Source organism: Pteronotus mesoamericanus, unplaced genomic scaffold (genome assembly GCF_021234165.1).
Source record: "Pteronotus mesoamericanus isolate MK-2021 breed Mesoamerican mustached bat unplaced genomic scaffold, CSHL_Meso_final contig_100, whole genome shotgun sequence".
NCBI classification, from domain to species: Eukaryota; Metazoa; Chordata; class Mammalia; order Chiroptera; family Mormoopidae; genus Pteronotus; species Pteronotus mesoamericanus.
The window spans coordinates 5066846-5087264 of NW_026554999.1; positions in this window are offsets into that span (position 1 = coordinate 5066846).

Here is a 20419-nt window from a genome sequence, read left to right on the forward strand (position 1 = left end):
AAACTAGATAGCAGTAGTGAAGTTATTACATATAGTTTTTAAAGGGTTTTATTTTAGTAATTGTATTTTTATGAAAGGAAACCAGATTTCTAAACATACATTTTTACTAGTTATATTGCTAAAAAATGTCATTGCGATTAGCTTAAACAATTTGACATTTCTGCTTTGTACAAAATAGATTTAAACACTAGACTCTACTCAGGTGATAAAAAACTGCCCATTCTCATATTCTTTGTCCTTCTATTTTATGATTTGAATTTGAGCTAGTTAAATATTTTTGAGATGAATATTGCATATGATAAAATGATTCTTCTAAGCTGAACCAACTAGATTAGTTACAGCTCAAGGGAGAGTTGGCAAAAATAATATGACTATTGTTGCTTTGTGCTTTCCTCTCTGCTGTTTTTATTTTTATATCAGTGAAAGTACATTCCACACCAGAGGTTTATAAAAAATAAAAATCATGCCTCCAGCAAAAGTGCACTTTGTGTACTTTAGCACCAAGCAAATTATTCTACCAATAAAATCTGATGTTTGTGTTCAGCTGTTGAAAGAGCTCAATATTCAGATAGTGCATTAGAAAATGCATGTCAAATCAGGTGAACCCAAAACTTCATCTAAATCAAATCTATTTCATCTTCACATGCTAATATTTATTGAATTAATATGTCACTTAGATGAATTTAATGACCAAAGTTGGTATGCTATTCCAATACACGTTTGTTATATTTTAAATACCTACATACTTATTACCTTTTTAAGAGTCTTGTGTGATTATGTTAATTAAACATGCAATTAAAGTGTTTTTATTTTAAAGAGGTATCTTATGATGGTTTTGTTTTGTATGTCCCTTATACCTAGTGAAGTAGAGCATATTTTTGTATACCTTTTGGCCTTTCGAATGTATTCTTTGGAAAAATGGCTGTTCAGGTCCTCTTCTGTGTTCATGAGTTGGAAGAATCCACATAGTTAAAATGGCCATACTACCTAAAGCAACACTTAGATTTAATGCAACATCAAAATCTCAATGGTATTTATCAAAGAAGTAGAACAAAAATCACTAAATTTGCATAGAACACAAATGACCCTGAATAGCCACAGAAGTCCTGAAAAGAAAGAACAAACCTGGAGGTTTCACACTCACTGACTTCAAGTTATACTACAAAGCTACAAAAATCAAAACAGCATGGTGCTGGCAGAAAAACAGACAAATCAGATCTACCTTTCAGTCTAAGTTCCAAGGCTTATAACCCTGACCACTGCAGTGCTGGTTTCGGCATTTACTTTTAGAGCTACAGCTAAGGGTCCCTGCCCTATTGCTTCCTCCCTGCTTTCAACTGTTGTGTGAGTGTATTTGTGTGTGTATAAGAATTTAACCCTAGCTATTTAGATTATGTTCTAGTGAACTGAATGATGCAATAAATAGTTTTGGGATCAATGTAAGGAAGCAGTGAAGCATGATAACATGCACAGAAGTCAAACAGAAGAGCTAAATTCGCTAAACTTCAAATAAGTCTTTTTTAATAGTGATAATAATTACAAACTTTTAAGTAGTTTTAGAAGATTAATTGATGCTGCAGCAAATTTGAAACATGGCATATGTCAAATGTTCAATAAATAATATTGCCCATTTGACAAATACTTAGTTATTAAACATATATATGCTAGACATCATTATTCTTCCTTTTCTTTGGGATAGAATATAGGCTCAAAGAATTTCAGATTCTTTAAATTTTTAAAACCCTATTGTGAAGACAGTAGAAAACCATATAAAATTAATTTTAAAAATTTGGTACATAGTCAATTTTTAAAAGTTCACCAAAGATGAGGATTTCTAATAAAGCAGGGGAAGAAGGATAAGAAAAGATCTTCCTGAATCTTCCTTTTTTGTTTTAAAGTGAGTGAAGACAGTATTCATATTCTGATTTAAATAGCAAACAAGGTAGCAATGTTTCTTTCTACTGCTCTAGACTCAAAACAAATTCTAAAGATTCTCTTTATATAAAAAATAGAAAGATTATGGCATATGAATTTCAAAACTCATTTTTCTCTGTTTAGGTTATTTGCTACGTAAAGGTTTGTGAAAAACATATTAACCTTAGAACTTTATAAATTATATTTCTCATGAAAGAGAATAATGCAACTGTAAATTATTAAACATTCCATTTGTGTCCTAAATACAGCTGTGGATGAAATATGTGCATTTAGTAAATCACAACTATGTTATCATAACAATTTTCTAAATTTGTGATCTTGAAAAAGTAAAGTCTGTTGTTCTATTTTCATTTAAAAATGATGTAAGCATTTCTCAACACCATATGGTACATTTGCATAATGGAATACTATGCAGCAGTAAAAAAGAAGAAACTCTTGCATTTTGCAACATCATGGATGGATCCAAAGAAAATTATGCGAAGTGAATTAAGCCAGTCAGTGGAAGAAATACCACATTATTTCACTTATGTGTTACCTGATGAAATAATAAACTAATGAACAAGAGAGTAACAGAAGCTTAAATACATAGAACAGACTGACAGTTACAGGAAAGGAATCAGGCAGACTGGATGAAAGATGGTGAAGGGCTTAGCCAAGGACATTTATGAACAACACATGGGCAAGGGCAATGATTGGGGGTTGGCTCAGAGTGGGGAGAGGGTAGGACTGGGGTGGGGGGAGGAATGGGAGAAAAGTGGGAACAACTGTAACAGTTTAAACAATAAAAAAATAAATAAAATGATGTAAGCAAATGAATTCTGTTCAACTTTATTTACTTGTCAAAAATTGCTTTGGGAAAAATTATCTAGTGGAAAGGAAGAAGTGAGATGGAAAACATTAATTAGCTGAAACAAAACTAAAATAGAGCCTAGGGGTTTTTACCTTCCTTTTCTAAACTATAAATACAATATATTGTATCAGGTGAACTGTAGCAGAATTATAAAGCACAAAAAAGAAATAGTTCTTCGAGGTTGGTGGAGGGTGTTAATTTGGATTTCAACTGGAGTAAGAAGAGTTTAGTTTTTCAAATTGCACACGTTGCCCCCTGCCTTTCAGTTTTAGGGCATTGTGTTGCCTCAAAAGAGAAGTGTGCAATTTGATTTCATGTGCTTTCCTGAGTCCATTAGCTTCATATAACCTCAAGTTTATTCTGTCTTTAAAAGATGTGTATAAAATATTTTAAGTAAGTCTGCAACAACTAATGAACTTTCGTCTTTGGTCATCATTGGTAAACGAACGCATGCACTGGTGGTGCTGCAGGTGGCAATGGGGTGAGCCATGCGGAGGAGATCGACAGTTTCGTTTGGGAAGAAGAAACTTCTCTTATGTAGCTACTTTTACATTATCTCTTGTACTTTATTATTTTTTATTTGTGATGATACCACCCTATATGATACCTTTCTTCAGAGTAAAAGTGCCAAAAATCCATTAAAATAAATTTCTGTATTGAATCATTACAGTGGGAAGAAAGACCCTCTGAGTGAGTCGGAGACAGTTATACAAGGAAGGAGGGAAAGGTATTTTATTATAGAATGCATTAAAGTAGGAATTAGGGAGGGGGCAAGGGAAAGAGGTGGGGGGGAGGCAGAGACAAATATATTTGAAAAAATAAAATAAAAAAATAAAAAATAAAGTAGGAATTAGCAATATTTCATTTTGAATAGATTCTTGAGATGTAATTTATATATCAAAACTTCACCAGTGTAAGTGTATATTTTAATGTTTGTTAGTGTATTTTCAGAGTTGTTCAACCAGCATAATACTCCAATTTTAAATACCTTTTTTCTCCTCAAAAAAAACCTTATGCCCATTAGCAATCACTTCTTATTCCCCTTTTCCCCAGCACTGCATAACCACTAATCTATATACTTTCCATCTCTAAAATTTGCCTATTTTGGAGCTTTTATATAAATTGAATAATATAATAAAATGTTATTTAGCACAAAGATTTTGAGGACCATCCATGTTATGGCATGTATCACTATTCCATTCCATTGCTGAATATTATTCTACTGTGTAGATATGCCACATTTTGTTTATCCATTAATTATTTGGGTTGTTTCCACTTTGTGGCAGTTACTGATAATGCTGATATGAACATTTTGGTACAGATCCATGTGTAGACATATGTTCTTATTTCACTTGGGTAGATACCCACGACTGGAATTTTGGGGTCTATTTTAAAAATTTTTTTGAGAAACTGCCACACTGTTTTATATAGGGGTTGTAACATTTTACATCCCTTTCTGAAATGTACAAATGTTTAAATATCTCCACATTCTTGTCAATATTTGTTATTGCTTGTTTTTCAACCTTAATAAGAAATTTTATCTCATTGTGGTTTTCATTAACATTTTACTGTCTAATAATTTTGAACATATTTTCTTGTACTTATTAGTCATTTGTGTGTCTTCCTTAGAAAAATATCCAAATTTTTTGCCCATTTTAATTGGTTTGTTTGTGATTGTATTATTGATTTATGAGTTCTTTATGTATGTTCGGAATAGAACCTATTTCAAATATACAGCTAGCAAATAATTTCTGCAATGTGTCATTTATTTTTTGTGTTCTTTATGGTATTGTTTGAAATTTAAAAGATTTTAATTTTATGAAGTCAAATTTATAATTACTTTTGTTTCATCACTGTGTTTGTGATGTCTTATTTAACAAATGATTGTCTAACACAAGGTTCTGAAGATTTACTCTTTAGATCTATCTTTCATTTTGAGTTAAATTTTGTGTGTGGTATGAAGTAGGGGGTCCAAATTCATTGTTTCTGATATGAATTGCAATACCATGTATTGCAGAGATAGTCTTCATTCAGCTGTTTCAGTACACCACTTGCTGAAAAGGTTTTTCTTTCCCCATTGAATTACTTTATTGCCTGCTGAAATTATGTGATTGTAATTATGTAGAGCTATTTCTAGAATCTCTTTTGTTCTTTTGATTTATCTGTCTATCTATGCTCAGACCAAAACTTGATTACAGTAGTTTTATACTAAATCTTGGAGTCAGGTAGTATAAATCCTCAAATTTTCTTTTTCAATAATATTTGACTCTTCTATCTAGGCCCTTCATATTTCCATATAAATTTTAGTGTTATTTTCAGTAATGACAGAAAAGCCTATTAGGACATTAATTGAAATTGCATTACATTTTTTGTTAATTTGGAGAGAATATCTTTACAGAATTTATTTAGGTCATCTCTAATTTCCCTTAAAGTTTTATAGTTTTCTGAGTAGATGTCTTGCTCAGGTTTCATTAGATGTATCTCTAAGTGGTTTTTTTTTTTTAATGATATTGTGAATGGTATTGATTTTTAAATCTCATTTTCCAATTGTTTGCTTTCACTTTGTAGAAATACAATTGGCTTTTACATTGATCTTAAATTCCAATACTTTCTGGAATTTTGCCTGTTGTATTAGTATGTTTTAAAAATATTTCTTAGAAGTTTCAATGTAAACAATTTTGTTTTATGTGAAAAAAAAGTGTATTTCTTCTCTTACTCTCCCTCCAATCCCCCCCTATTTTTCTCCCTTCCTTCTTTCCTTCCTTCTTTTTTTCTTAAATGCACTAGCTAAGACCTCTACCACAAATTATGTTGAATAAAAATGGTGAACAGTATACAATTTTTCTTTCTCCAAGCACTAGTGGTAGTGAAGCATGTCTAATATTTCATAAATAAATTTCATTTTAGGTGATATTTTCCCACAGATTTTTTCAGATGGAGGACGTTTTCTTCTATTTTTAGATCCTTAGAGGTTTTTAATTATTGAGTGTCAGATTTGATCTATTCCTTTTGATTTCTCTCTTAAGATAACAATAAAATGTATCTCCTTTATTCTTTTAAATGTGATGGATTCTATTCATTGACTTTTGAATGTTAATAGAAACTCAAATTCCTGGCTATAATATATTTTCTCATTACACATATGTTAGATTGCCTGATACTTTCCCACTGGTAATTAGTATTCTGATTACTTGGTTTTACATTTTTTGTCCCTTTCAATTTTCTTTTTTTTTTACTTTGCTTTTTCTTGTGAACTCTCTTTTTTAAAATTTTCTTTTATTCTTGTTTATTCTGTTACAGTTGTCCCAATTTTTCCCCCTTTGCCGTCCTCTGCCCAGCCCACTCCCCACTCCCACAGTCCATCCCCACCCCATTGTCCATGTGCATGGGTCATTCATACTTATTCTTTGACTAATCTCTTCCTCTGCTTTCCACCATTCCTCCTCTCCCCTCCTCTCTGGCAGCTGTTAGACTGTTCCCTGTTTCCAAGTCTTTGGTTCTGTTTCACTCATTAGTTTACTTTATTCATTAGATTCCTCTTATAGATGAAATCATATGGTATTTGTTTTTTAACACCTGGCTAATTTTACTTGGCATAATATTCTCCAGTTCCATCCATGCTGTCACAAAAGGTAGGAGTTCCTTCTTTCTTTCTGCTGCATAGCATTCCATTGTGTAAATGTACCACAATTTTTTGATCCACTCATTTACAGATGAAAACTTAGTGCTGCTATGAACATTGGGATGCTTAGGTTCTTTTAAATTGGTGTTTCGAGATTCTTAGGGTAAAGTCCCAGCAGTGGAATCGTTGGTCAAAAAGCAGTTTCATTTTTATTTTTTTGAGGAAATTCCATAATGTTTTCCACAGTGGCTGCACTAGTCTGCATTCCCACCAATAGTGCAATAAGATTCCCTTTTCTCAACATCCTCACAGTACTTGTTTGTTGATTTATGGAAGATAGCCATTCTGACAGATGTGAGGGGATATCTCATTGTGGTTTTAATTTGCGTGTCTCTGATGGCTAGTGATGTTGAGCATTTTTTCATATGTCTATGGGCCCTCTGTATGTCCTCCTTGGAGAGGTGTCTATTCAGATCCCCTGACCATTTTTTGATTGGATTGTTTGTCTCTCTGGTGTTGAGGTATGTGAGTCCTTTCTAATTTCTTTAGGTCAATTTCTATCGACCAGTCAGTAAATTCACTGATCATTTCTTTTGCAATTAATTTAATTCTAGTGTTAGGCCCATTTTATATTACAGATCCTAAAATTTATAAGTTCTAATACTTTTCTTTGCTACTATCTCCTATCCGTTTTCCCATACTTTCTGTTCCCGTAAATTCATGTACTTATTTAGTATAGATATTTCAAAGTTCATGTTTACTATTTCTAATATATAGGTTGTCTGTAAATTGAATTCTTTTGAACTTTTATTTTGATCATGGGGTCCAATTTTTTGCTTCTTCACATAGCTCATTATTCTTTTATGGAATACCAGAAACTCCATGTAGAAGAACCAGAAATATTGGGTTGCACTATAGTTTCATTTTGTTTTCCCAGAGCATGCAGACTTTTTTAGTGTCTGGGGACTAAAGTGAGAGAGTGATAACTCATATTTTATTATTTTTGAATAGCCTAGATTAACTGAATTATAGCTATAGGATGAAGCTCATTTCTGGTTAGCCCAACCCAAAACATCCAGCCAGTGGCTGCTGCCAGCTGCCACTGCTGTCAAGGAGCTACTTTTTTAAAAATTTTTTTAATTTTTTTTTACCAGAATTCAAATGATGAGTCAGGAAACTGTTAAAGTTACCCACTTTGCATTTCCTGGCCCCTGCTACTGTTAGAATAGATGTTAGAATTTTTGAAATGTGTAAGGTATTTCCATTTTTCGACCTTAGCTTCACTGTCTTTATCTCAGCAAAACTGGGAAGGAATGAGATCAGGAAAAGTCTTGTTGCATCTGGGATTTCTCAAACTTAAATGATTTCTGTCTGCTTAACAGTTGCCAATATCTTGCCAAACCTTGTCCTTCTTGGACATAGTCTCTAGATCTTTGGCACGTCTGCCAAGACCTAGACCTACTATTTGCCCATAAGCTGTTGAAAGAAGATTGTCTGTGAAGACCTCTATGGAAATCATTTTATCAAGGCTTTCTTGCATCTACTACTTTTAGATAATTCTGTAGACAAGAATGATTTTCATATTTTCTAGGTTTTTTTGGAGTAACAGCATAGATAAAGTTCTTTATTCTTTTACCCCAAACTCAGAAGCAGAACTCTGTAGTTTATACATCTGGGATGTCCTGATGTTGATTTCTTAGCTGTGTCCTCTGAAGAGTATAGAGATACTCAATATGAAGGAATAAATATTCCTGTAGATTCATCTCACTGACAAATAATAAGAAGTACTGAACAACTTTTATGAATATAATTTATTTTTATAGCCTCATATTACAAAGTATTAACTCATCATAATATATTTAACCATTCTGTTATTTGAAGTGCAATCATTTTATTTCTATGCATTTACAACTACAAATAATTCTGTGATAAACATTCTTGCATATATATTTTTAGATATTGACAATTATTTCTGTGGTATAGAAGCCTATGAGTGGGATTACTAGTTATGTGTGAAGTAATAGATGTTGCTAAACTTACTTTTAATTGATAAAAATTTATATTTTCACCCATAATGTAGATTGTCTCATATATCACCAACAATAAGAAAAATCATTGTTTACATAACTTGTCATTTTCATGGGTATGAAATGACTGATAATAGCTATTTTATAGTATGCTTTCCTGTTAGAAAGTTTTAACATTTTAAGTATATCTATTATTACTTGATGTACTTCCCTCCTGTGGATCACAAATTCAAAGTATTTTATACTTTTTCCATTATTGTCAATTTTTAGGAGTTTTTTGTATATTAAAAGTAAGAGCTCTTATCTGTTAACTAAATTACAAATAAGTCAATGTGCATTTTTGCACTACTCAGTCTGTGGCCTGGAAAACAATCCATAAAGTGCCACATATGAAAACAGGTAGGACATATGAGTGTATCTGAGACAGTTGCAGTTTGCTCCTATTTTCCCAGTGCACTGGCTAGTTAATGTCCCCTTTCATTGTCAAAAGTTTCCTACTGTGGTAAATGGTTACCTCATACATGAGTACTTGAAAGAACCAGAGATCTTCAAACTAGAGAAAAGAAAGTTTTTGGTCACATACGAGGTCTGTCCAGAAAGTGTCCAGCCATGTAATATGATAAATAGACATTTATTGAAGAAGATACAAGAAACAAGAAACATTGTACACAGGACAGTGATGCCTCAGTCCCCTTCAAAGGTACCTTGGGAACTCACACAGTTCTCTCACTCACCATCAGCTTTCCTGTCATATTTTCCTGAATCTCATCAATGATCTAAAATCTCTTCCCTTTCAAAGATGATTTTAGTTTTGGAAAAAGCCAGAAGTCACAGGGTGCCAAATCTGGGCTGTATGGGACTAAGTCACCTGGGTGATTTGATGTTTTGCTAAAAAACTATGCAGAAACATAATGCATGAGCAGGAACAGTGTCATGATGAAGCTGCCAATTGCCAGTTGCACATAGCTCTGGCCATTTTCATGGTATTGCATCCCTCAACCCATAAAGACCATTGAGGTAGTTACTCCTTATTAATTGGTTGGCCTGGAGGGGCATACTCATTATGGACAACGCCTTCCCAATCAAAAAACATAGTTAACATGGTCTTTATTTTGCTGCAACTTTGCTGCACCTTCTTCGGGCATGGAAAGCCAGGTGACTTCCATTGGGATGACTGGGCCTTTGTTTCCAGATCATAGCTGTAGACCCACAGTTCCTCTTCAGTTATGACCTTCTTGAGGAAATCTGGTTCATTAGTAGTGGTTGGAATCACATCATTAGCAACTGCAGCATGATGTTGCTCCTATACTGGTAGCAGAAGCTGCAGAACAAATTTTGCCATGACATATTTCATGCCAAGATCCTATATCAAAATCTCGGACACAGAAGTTTTTGCAATCCCCAGATCAACTTCTACATGTAGTTCTCGCACTGTCAGTCTTCATTTTGTTGATTGCAGCCTGTACATGTTCAACATTCTTAGGTGTTCTGCTTGTTGCACATGTCCCAGAACATGGATCATTTTCAACAGGTTCTCAACCATCTTTAAAGTATTTGTGCCACACTTTTATTTGCACTGCATTCATTGCATCATCCCTGAAAGACTTCTGAATCATCCAGTTAGTTCCACAGAAGAATGTTCAAGCACAACACAAAATTTGATGCAGATTCATTGCACTGCTCCCTCAGTCATTTTCAATGTGACTGCTACGCAGTAGACATGCTCACTCAAGGGCATCTACAGCCCGCACTGACTAATACAGTGAAGATGTCATTGTTCAAACATGCACATTTCAGTCCACTTTCCTTGGCTGCCAGGTTACATCAATGTCATGCAAACTGTTTGTGCTGTATTAACAATGGCTGGAATTTTCCTGAACAGACCTCATATACATATGTGTATAATGTTTTCCCTTTACAAACAGTATGAATAGTACTAAATCACTTTGTGGGAAACATAAGATGATAGATTTTAGTTTACACTAACTGGAAAAAAGTACAGGTTTTTCTGGGAGGACATGTTTGAGCTCACCATTACAAGCCATACATTTTACATTGAATAACTATTTAATTCACCCAGTATTCTATGATTGTATGATTAAGTCACCCAGAAATCTAGCATGTCCTCTCTGTCTGTATATTATGATTCCACATGATTGGAATAATAACAATTTTGAAAATGGTTAAAAAATAATTGGATATTCCGTAAACTAAGTGGTGAGGCTTACAGGCTTTAGAATTTAGAATACAGCAGGGATCTGTGTCTGGCAAAGCCACTTACTTCTTACTTGGCCTTGGTAACATTACTAGACTACTCTGAGCCTTGATATTCTACTCTTATAAAATGATAAAAATAAAGTTACTTCATCTGGCAATTTTAAGTTTTAAGGAAGAGTATGAACATAAAGTATATAACCTAATGTTTGGTATGTAGTAATGCTGCAGTTCATGGTGGCTTCTCATTAGTATTCTTAGCCAGGTAGAACTGTGTTGCCCTGAACAACAGAGTTCACTGTGGGACAGAGTTGACATATTAATCTTTGAATTCTTATAGAGTTTGCTTATTGTGGACTCACAGACTAAGATTAGTAAAAGGGGGTTAAAATACTATTTTACTTAAAGTTCTCTTACATATGGAAACAAGTAATTAAATAAAACACAAACTCTCATAAAAAGAAAACTTTGTTTAGTGCTTTTATAGATCACGCTCAAATATGTTTCAGGTCATTCTTGAATAACATGAGCTTAGAGATATCTGGTTTTATAATGTTGTCTTCTCTATTTTAAAAACAAACAAAGAAGTACAAGAAATAGGAATTCAAACTCTACATTTAATTAAATTAAGGACATCTGTTATCCTTAACAATCAGATATTTAAGAGGGTTGCCAAATGGATAGAGAAAATTCTGCAACGGGCTTTTATGACTACAATTCTTGGATCAAGCTGACTGTGCAAAATTCTTACTCTGGGGAGCAAAACAATAATATTTTTTAAAGAAATGGGCATGGGACTTCATTTGATTATGGTCCCCCTCCCCACAGAGTAACAGGAAAGACAAAAATACATGCATTAGGAAATGTGGCATGAGAAAAGATGCTGCAATTTTATGTAGTGCAGCATCTTGTTAGTTTGTAATCTTGCTCAGCATCCCTCTTATAAACACCCTAGAAATATTGATAGAGAAAAATTTTTTCATTTGAAGGCAAGTATTAATCTTTTAAAAAGGAGTCTGTACAAATATACTATAAAGAAAATGGAGAAAAGAGAAAGAATGAAGTATATACCAAAATAAAAGATGGTAAAGAAAGCTTACCCCCCAAACCTGTCAGTTATTAGATAAATTGTGATTTAAAACACCAGCATGAATGAGCACAACTAATGGGAAAGCATGAACTTATGGCTGGAAAATGAAAGCTTAAAGATATAAAGTGAGACCAGATACACAGAAGCAGCATGAGGAACAGAAGCCAGGGAATGCTTAGAAGGTAAAAATAAAATAATAACAGAAATGAACTTACCACAGACATTTGCATATATAAAGATATTTATGAAAAAACAATGAAGGTCATGAAAGACACAATTTTTTTAATGAGCAAAGATGAATAAAAATGAACGAATGATTTTAAGGATTAGAAATAAACAAATATCTATGAAACAAATGATGCACATTAACTATAAACAGTGTCCACAAAAAATAAACCAAACAATTGAAAGAAAAAATAAACATTTAATAATATATTTCAATAAGAATTTTCACAAATAAAAATATAATGTATAGGTTTAAATGACATACTGTGTCATGGGAAGAAATATTCACACAGTATTATTAACAAACAGGGAGAGAAAGCCCGGTGATGATTTTGTCAAAAAGAGAGAAAAAAAATTTAGTATTTAGGCAGCATGATCAAGACACCATTGGGGAAATAAAATAACAATGTAAGCTGATCTTTTTTTAAAAAAAGGGTCTAATGTATGATGAAGGACGCAACTAAACTTTTTATGGTGAACATGATATGGCGTATGTACAGCTGAAACTTATGTAATGTTATAAAGCAATGTATCTCAATTAAAAAAGAAAAAAAACTTCCATATAGGATGTAGAACAATGTTCCTAAATTTCTAATGACTTCAAAATCTTATGCATAGCTGAATCATCATTTAATTATAGAGGAGAAAAGTATATAGTTTTTACATGTGCAATAATTAAAGGAAGATAGTTTCCATAGAACTTTTGAAGAAACAATTTCTCAGCCAAAGAGAAGGAAAATGAATAACCAATGATGAAAGTACTGGTGGCAAGTCTCTAACCCAATTCTTGAAAGGGAAGAGATGGAAACATATGTGTGAGTTAGTTCAAAAATTGGAAATAAATGTATATATTTTATAGATGATTAGATTTGTTGCTAATAAACTCAGGGGAAATAAAACAAATAAAAATATAGAAGAATTTGATAGTTGCAAAGTTACAGAATTAATGAACAAATGTCAACAAAATTTCTCTAAGAAAAGTATTTAAAATAATGCAATACATAACATTTTCAAGAGTAAAGAAAATTATAAATTAGATAGGGATAAAATTAAATACAAATATGTAAATTGTATGCAAAAAAACCCTGAATTAATACTCACAGATATAAAAAAAAATAATGGGCAGACAAGCCTACCTATTAAGTATAAAAAAAATTAATAGCATAAATATTTAAAATATTTCGATGTTAATCCTAAAAATATATAATTATAATGCAAATAGATACTGAACTTTTAAGAAAAAGAATGACTTATTATAATATTTGAATGGAGCAACAAGTAATCTATAAGAAGAATAACAAATGAAACAAGCACCTCCAAATAACATGTTTTCAATTTAAAAAATGAAAACCACATGCTACTCACTGATAATTGACAGGTTCATCCAAAGGGATGAATAGATGGTGTGAAAATAGATCAAAGCCTTACAGGAACTTACTATGCTATAAAGTCAGCCATGTTGATTATTCTGAAAAGGAAAGATTATTCAATAAATAATGTTGATACTAATAATGTTGATACCTGAGACACTAATTTGATGTTGATCTCACCATTTATGCTAAGAAAGATTTTCAGCTAAATCAAAAACCCTAAAATTTCTAGGGAATATAATGGGAGAGTTTTCCCCTTAATTGAAGAGTAATGTAAAAAATCCAGATATTTTTGATATACTGGTATTTAAATATTTAATAATATAAAATAAGAAAACTATGTGAAGTGGGAAAAATTATACATGTCAAACTCTAATTATGTTTAAAATACATGACAATGAAAGGGATAACTTCATTTATATATAAGAAGCTGAAGGGAAATGCAGGACAACCTGAAATGTAATAACATCTGTATAATAGGGATACCAGAAGGAGAAGAGGAGCAAGGGATAGAGAACCTGTTTGAAAAAGTAATGATGAAAAACTACCCTAATTGGAGGAGAGAAAAAGTCACACAAGTCCAGGAAGCACAGAGTGTTCCATTAAAGAGGAATCCAATGAGGCCCACGCAAGACACATCATCATTAAAATGGCAAATAACAAAGACAAAGAGAGAATCCTAAAGGCAACAAGTAAGAAAAAGTTAGTAACATAAAAGGAAGCCCAGAAACAGCTGGCAGCTGACTTCTCAACAGAAACACTGCAAGCCAGAAAAGAATGGCAAGAAATATTCCAAGTAATGAAAAGCAAGGGCTTTCAGCCAAGACTACTCTACCCAGCAAGGCGCTCAATTAAAATAGAAGGCAAAGTAAGGAGTTTCCCAGACAAAAGAAGGCCAAAAGAATACATTTCCACCAAACAAGCAGTAGAAAATATGCTAAGGGGACTGCTTTAAGAAGACGAAGAAAAAGAGTGAGAGAAGATCACAGGTACAAAGGGAAAAAATGAATAAGTTCCTATCAATAATAACTCTCAATATAAATGGATTAAATACCCCAATCAAAAGACATAGGGTAGCTGAATGTATAAAAAAACATGACCCACACATATGCTGCCTACAAGAGGCCCACCTCAGAGCAAGAGACCTATACAGATTGAAAGGAAAGGGATGGAAAAAAACATTCCAAGTAAATGGGCAAGAGAAAAACAGCCGGGGTTGCCATACTTGTATCAGACAAAGTAGATTTCAAAACAAAGGCCATAGAAAGAGACCCAGAAGGACACTTTATAATACTCAAAGGAAGAATCCATCAAGAATACCTAAACATTGTAAACCTATATGCACCCAACAAAGGAGTACCCCAATATAGAAGGAAAATCTTGGAAGATTCAAGAAAGATATAGACAGTAACACAGAGATAGTAGGGGATTTTAATACCCCCACTGTCAAAAATAGATAGATCTTCCAAACAAAACATCAACAAGGATATTGTGGAACTGAACGATGCATTAGACAAATGGACTTAACTGACATATATAGAACCTTTCATCGCAAAGAAGAAAAATACACATTCTCTTCAAATATACATGGAATATTTTGAAAGATAGACCACATGATAGGACACAGAACAAGCCTCAAGAAATTCAGGAAAATCGAAATCATAACAAGCATTTTCTCAGACCACAAGGGCTTGAAACTAGAAACCAACCTCAAGGAAAAAACTCGAAAACATTCAAATTCATGGAGATGAATAGTACACTATTAAACAATGAATGGGTCAATAATGAGATCAAAGAAGAAATCAAAAAGCTTCTGGAACCAAGTGAAAATGAATACAGAACAGTCCAAAACCTATGGGACACAGTGAATGCAGTCCTGAGAGGGAAGGTCATCGCAATACAGGCCTACCAAAAAAAGATAGGAACATTTCAAATAAACGACCTCATCCTCCAGCTTCAAGAACTGGAGAAGCAACAACAAACAAAGCCCAGAGCCAGTAGAAGAAAGGAAATTATCAAGATCAGAGCAGAACTGAATGACATAGAGACGAAAATAACAATTCAAAGGATCAACCATTCCAGGGGCTGGTTCTCTGAAAAGATAAACAAAATTGACAAGCCTTTAAGCAGACTCATCAAGAAAAAAAGGAAAGGACTTAAATAAATAATATGAGAAATGAAAGAGGAGAAATAACAACTGATACCACAGAAATACAAAGGATTGTAAGAAATTACTATAAGCAATTATATACCAAGAAATTTGAAAACCTCTATGAAATGGACAAATTTCTAGAAAAATATAACCTTCCAGCACTGAATGAAGAAACAGAAAGCCTGAACAGACTGATAACAGCTGACAAAATTGAAGTGGTAATCAAAAACTCCCAGTGCACAGAAGCCCTGGACTGGACAGTTTCACAGGAGAATTTAACAAAACACTTAAGGTAGAGCTGACCCAGTCCTTCTCAGGCTACTCCAAAAAATCCAAAAAGAGAGAAGACTCCCAAACTCTTTTTATGAGGCCAGCATCATCCTAATCCCAAAGCTAGATAAAGACATACCAAGAAAGAAAACTACAGGCCAATATTGCTGATGAACATAAACGCTAAAACCTTCAACAAAATCTTGGCAAACTGCCTCCAGCAATACATTAAAAAGATTATCCACCATGATCAAGTGTGATTCATCCCAGGGATGCAAGGATGCTTCAATATTAGCAAATCAATAAATGGAATATAACACATAAACAAAATGAAAGACAAAACCACATGATCATACCACTAGATGCAGAAAAAGCATTTGATAAGGTACAGCACCCATTTATGATAAAAACACTCAGTAAAATAAGAATAAAGGGGGCATACATCAACATAATAAAGGCCATATATGAAAAACATAGAACCAACCTCATAGTCAATGGGCAGAAACTAAAAGTTTTCCCTCTAAGATCAGGAGCAAGACAAGGATGTCCACTTTCACCACTTCTATTCAACATAGTATTAGAAGTCCTAGCCACAGTGGTCAGACAAGAAAAAGAAATAAAAGGTATCCAAATTGGAAAGGAGGAAGTTAAACTATCATTGTTTGCAGATGATATGAAAGTATACTTGGAAAACCCCATAGATTCAGCTAAAAAACTACTCGACCTAAAAAGCAAATTTGGCAAAACAGCAGTATATAAAGTCAATATTCAGAAATCGAAGGCATTTTTGTACACCAACAAGGAAATATCAGAAGCAGTAATCAGGAAAAATATCCCCTTTGCTATAACAACAAGAAAAATAAAGAACCTAGGAATAAACTTAACCAAGGAGGTAAAAGACCTGCACTCAGAAAACTACACAACACTGAAGAAAGAAATTAAGGAAGACACAAATAAATGGAAGCTTATATTATGTTCATGGATTGGAAGAATTAACATCATCAAAATGTCCATACTACTCAATGCAATGTAGATTCAATGCAATCCCTATTAAAATACCAATGGTGTATTCGACAGACATAAAATAAAAAAAATTAAATTACATTAAATTTAAAAAAAGAAGGAAAAAAATTTATATGGAACCATAAATGACCCCAAATAGAAGCAGTAATTTTGGAAAAGAAAAACAAAGTAGGAGGAATCACAATACTTGACATCAAACTATATTACAAGGCCATTGTAATCAAGACAATCTGGTAGTGACATAAGAACAGACACATAGACCAATGGAATAGAATTGAGAGCCCAGAAATAGACCCATGTCTCTATGGTCAATTAATATTTGACAAAGAGGGCATGAGGATACAATGGGTTAAAAATAGCCTTTTCAATAAGTGGTGTTGTGAGAACGGGTCTGGTACATGCAAAAAAAAATTTGACCACCAGCTTCCACCATACACAAAAATAATCTTAAAATGGATAAAAGACTTAAATATAAGTTACGACACCATAAAAGTACTAGAGGAGAACATGGGCAGGAAACTCTCAGATATCCCAAACAGCAATATTTTCACCGATATATCTCCTACAGCAAGGTACATAAAAGAAAGAATAAACCAATGGGACTTCATCAAAATAAAAAGCTTCTGCACGGCTAAAGAAAACATCAGCAAAATGAAAAGGGAACTAAATGTAGGGGAAAATATATTTGCCAATGATACCTCAGACAGGGGTTTGATCTCCAAAATATATAAATAACTCACAAGACTCCACTCCAGAAAGAGAAATAATCCAATTAAAAAATGGGCAAAGGACCTGAACAGACACTTCTCCAAGGAGGACATACATAGGGCCCAGAGACATATGAAAGGATGCTCAACATCACTAGGCATCAGAGAAGAGCAAATTAAAACCCAATGAGATACCACTTCACACTGATCAAAATGGCCATCAACATTAATAAATCAACAAACAACAGGTGCTGGTAAGGTTGTGGAGAAAAGGGAACCCTAGTGTACTGTTGGTAGGAATGCTGACTGGTGCAGCCATTGTAGAAAAAAGTTTGGAATTTCCTCAAAAAGCTAAAAATGGAACTGCCTTTTGACCCAGTGATTCCACTGCTGAGACTATAACCTAAGAATCCCAAACACCAATTGAAAAGATCCTATGAACCCCAATGTTCATAGCAGCACAATTTACAATAGCCAAGTGCTGGAAGCAACGTAAGTGCCCTTTAGTAAATGAGTGGACCAAAAAACTGTGGTACATTTACACAGTGGAATACTACCTAGCAGAAGAAAGAAAGCAAGAAAGCAAGCAAGCAAGCAAGCAAGCAAGGAAGGAAGGAAGGAAGGAAGGAAGGAAGGAAGGAAGGAAGGAAGAAAGGAAGAAAGAGAAAGAAAGAAAGAAAAGAGCTACTACCGTTCCCTACAGCATGGGTGGAACTGGAGGGCATTATGCTAAGCGAAATAAGCCAGGCGGTGAAAGACAAATACCATATAATCTCACCTATAAGTGAAACGTAATCAGCAAAGCAAGCAGGCAAGGAAAATACGACCAGCGACATTGAAAGTATAAAGAAACGCATAGTTAGGAGAGGGAAGGAGGGGTGGGTAACAGGGAAAAGAAGAAGAAGGGTCAAGTCAAGGAACATGTGTAAAGGACCCATGGACAAAGCCAAAGTGGGGAAAAATTGAGGGTGGGAGGTGGGAGTGGGTGGGCAGGGGAAAGTGTGGTGGGTAAATGGAGACAGATATATGTGAAAATTAAAAATAAAGAAATAAATAAATTTAAAAAAGAAACTAAATTGATTAGACAAAACTCAATAAGAAATCAAAGAAAACACATGGACAGCTCCAAATAAAATAAATGCAGACATAGAAAAGTATTCTTAAACTACTTGAAAATGAGACATTTGAAAATTAAAAGCAAAATTATACTGAAATTTTCAGTTATCACCCCCACATTTGGAGATGACTATTTTAGATCACATCAGTGAAAATCATGGTTTTCTCTTTATAAAGTGATAAATCAGATTTTTGTGAACCTAAATTTCACTTACAATGGTCTGGTTTGTTCATCATCTTTGTTAGAGAGCATACAGCAGTCATTCAATCAAACACTGATATAGATGTTGTGAAGGTATTTTGAGTGGGGGATTAAAGTCCACTCTTGTTTAACTTTAAGTAAGGGAGATTATCCTATATAAACTGGGTGGGCCTGAGGCAGTCAGTTGAAGGGCCTTAAGAACAAGGTTGAGGCTTCTTTGAGGAAAAAAAAAATTACTGCCTGTGGATTGCAGTTTCATTTCTTGCTGGAGAGTCCCAGCTTCCCCTGAGAGTCTGACCTAAGGATTTTGAACTAGGCTAGCTAACCTCACAATTGCATAACCCAACTCCCTGAAAAAAATCTCCTAAGGTCTGAGTGTGTGTATCCTATTGGTTCTATTTCATTGTTTGAGCCCTGACTAATATACTTGCATTCAATTGGTATGGCTGATTTTGCTCACAGGCAGCCAGATTCCTTCACATAGTAGAAGGTAATGTTACTAAGCTCTGTTCCAGGTGGGCCTATATTTTACTGTCTAATTTTTTTTCAGAAACTATAGTTTCCAAACTTAAGTGTAGAAGAGAGCTTAAATATAATGTCATACTATGAATGACTCTGGGTTTGCCTTGGAACATGGATTGAAATAGATATTAACAACAGTATAATGTTTCAGATGGATGTAAAGTCCACAGGAAAACTGAAGTAAATGGGTCTCAAAGTGAGATGAGTACAATTTATCACTCTATATTCATTCATCTACAGTTGAACTTTTTTTTTTCTTATAATTAAAAAAAATGTTCCAGGGAGAATTCCTGTTCATATCTCCTAGTACCTATGTACAAAAGTTTCCTTAAGGCAATGGATCTCAACCCTGTCTGTACGTTAATGTGACCTAAAGAGTATTTAAAAAAATATTGATGTCTGGGTTCCATCCTCAGATTTCTGGAATTAGTTGGTCTGAGGTTTCCCTAAGAGAATAAGATTTTAAAACTTTCTCAGATCAGTCTCATGTACCAAAAACGATGATGACTTTTAATAACTAAGAGTGAAATTGTTTAGTTGTAAGAAATGAGTGTTCATTTTTAATAAGTGAAAACAAATTGTTTTCAAAAATAGTTATACTATGTCTTATTCTTACCATCAGTGTAAAGGACTTCCCTTTTTTGCCTTAGTCATCTTATCTTACTTCTTAATTTTTGCCCCTAAGTTGCTTATGAAGATAACACAGTATGATTTTTATCTTAAAGTTTCTTTTTTTAATATTTAAAAAGATTTTATTTATTTATTATTAGGCAGGAAAAGGGAGAGAGAAAGAAAAGGAGAGAAACATCAACATGTGGTTGCCTTTCGCGTGCTACCCACTGGGGACCTGGCCTGCATGCGCACTGACTGGGAATCAAATGAGAGACATTTTTGTTCACAAGCCAGCACTCAATCCACTGAGCCACACAGGCCAGGGCTATATTATTGTTTTCTGATTACAGCTGAGTTTCATATGTTTAAAAGGGTTATCAATTTTCAAGCTTATTGTTCTGTTGAATAACTTACCTTAAAATTCATTCATAGGAATTATTAGATATTCTGAATTCTAATTCATTGTCAGTATATGCAAGTAT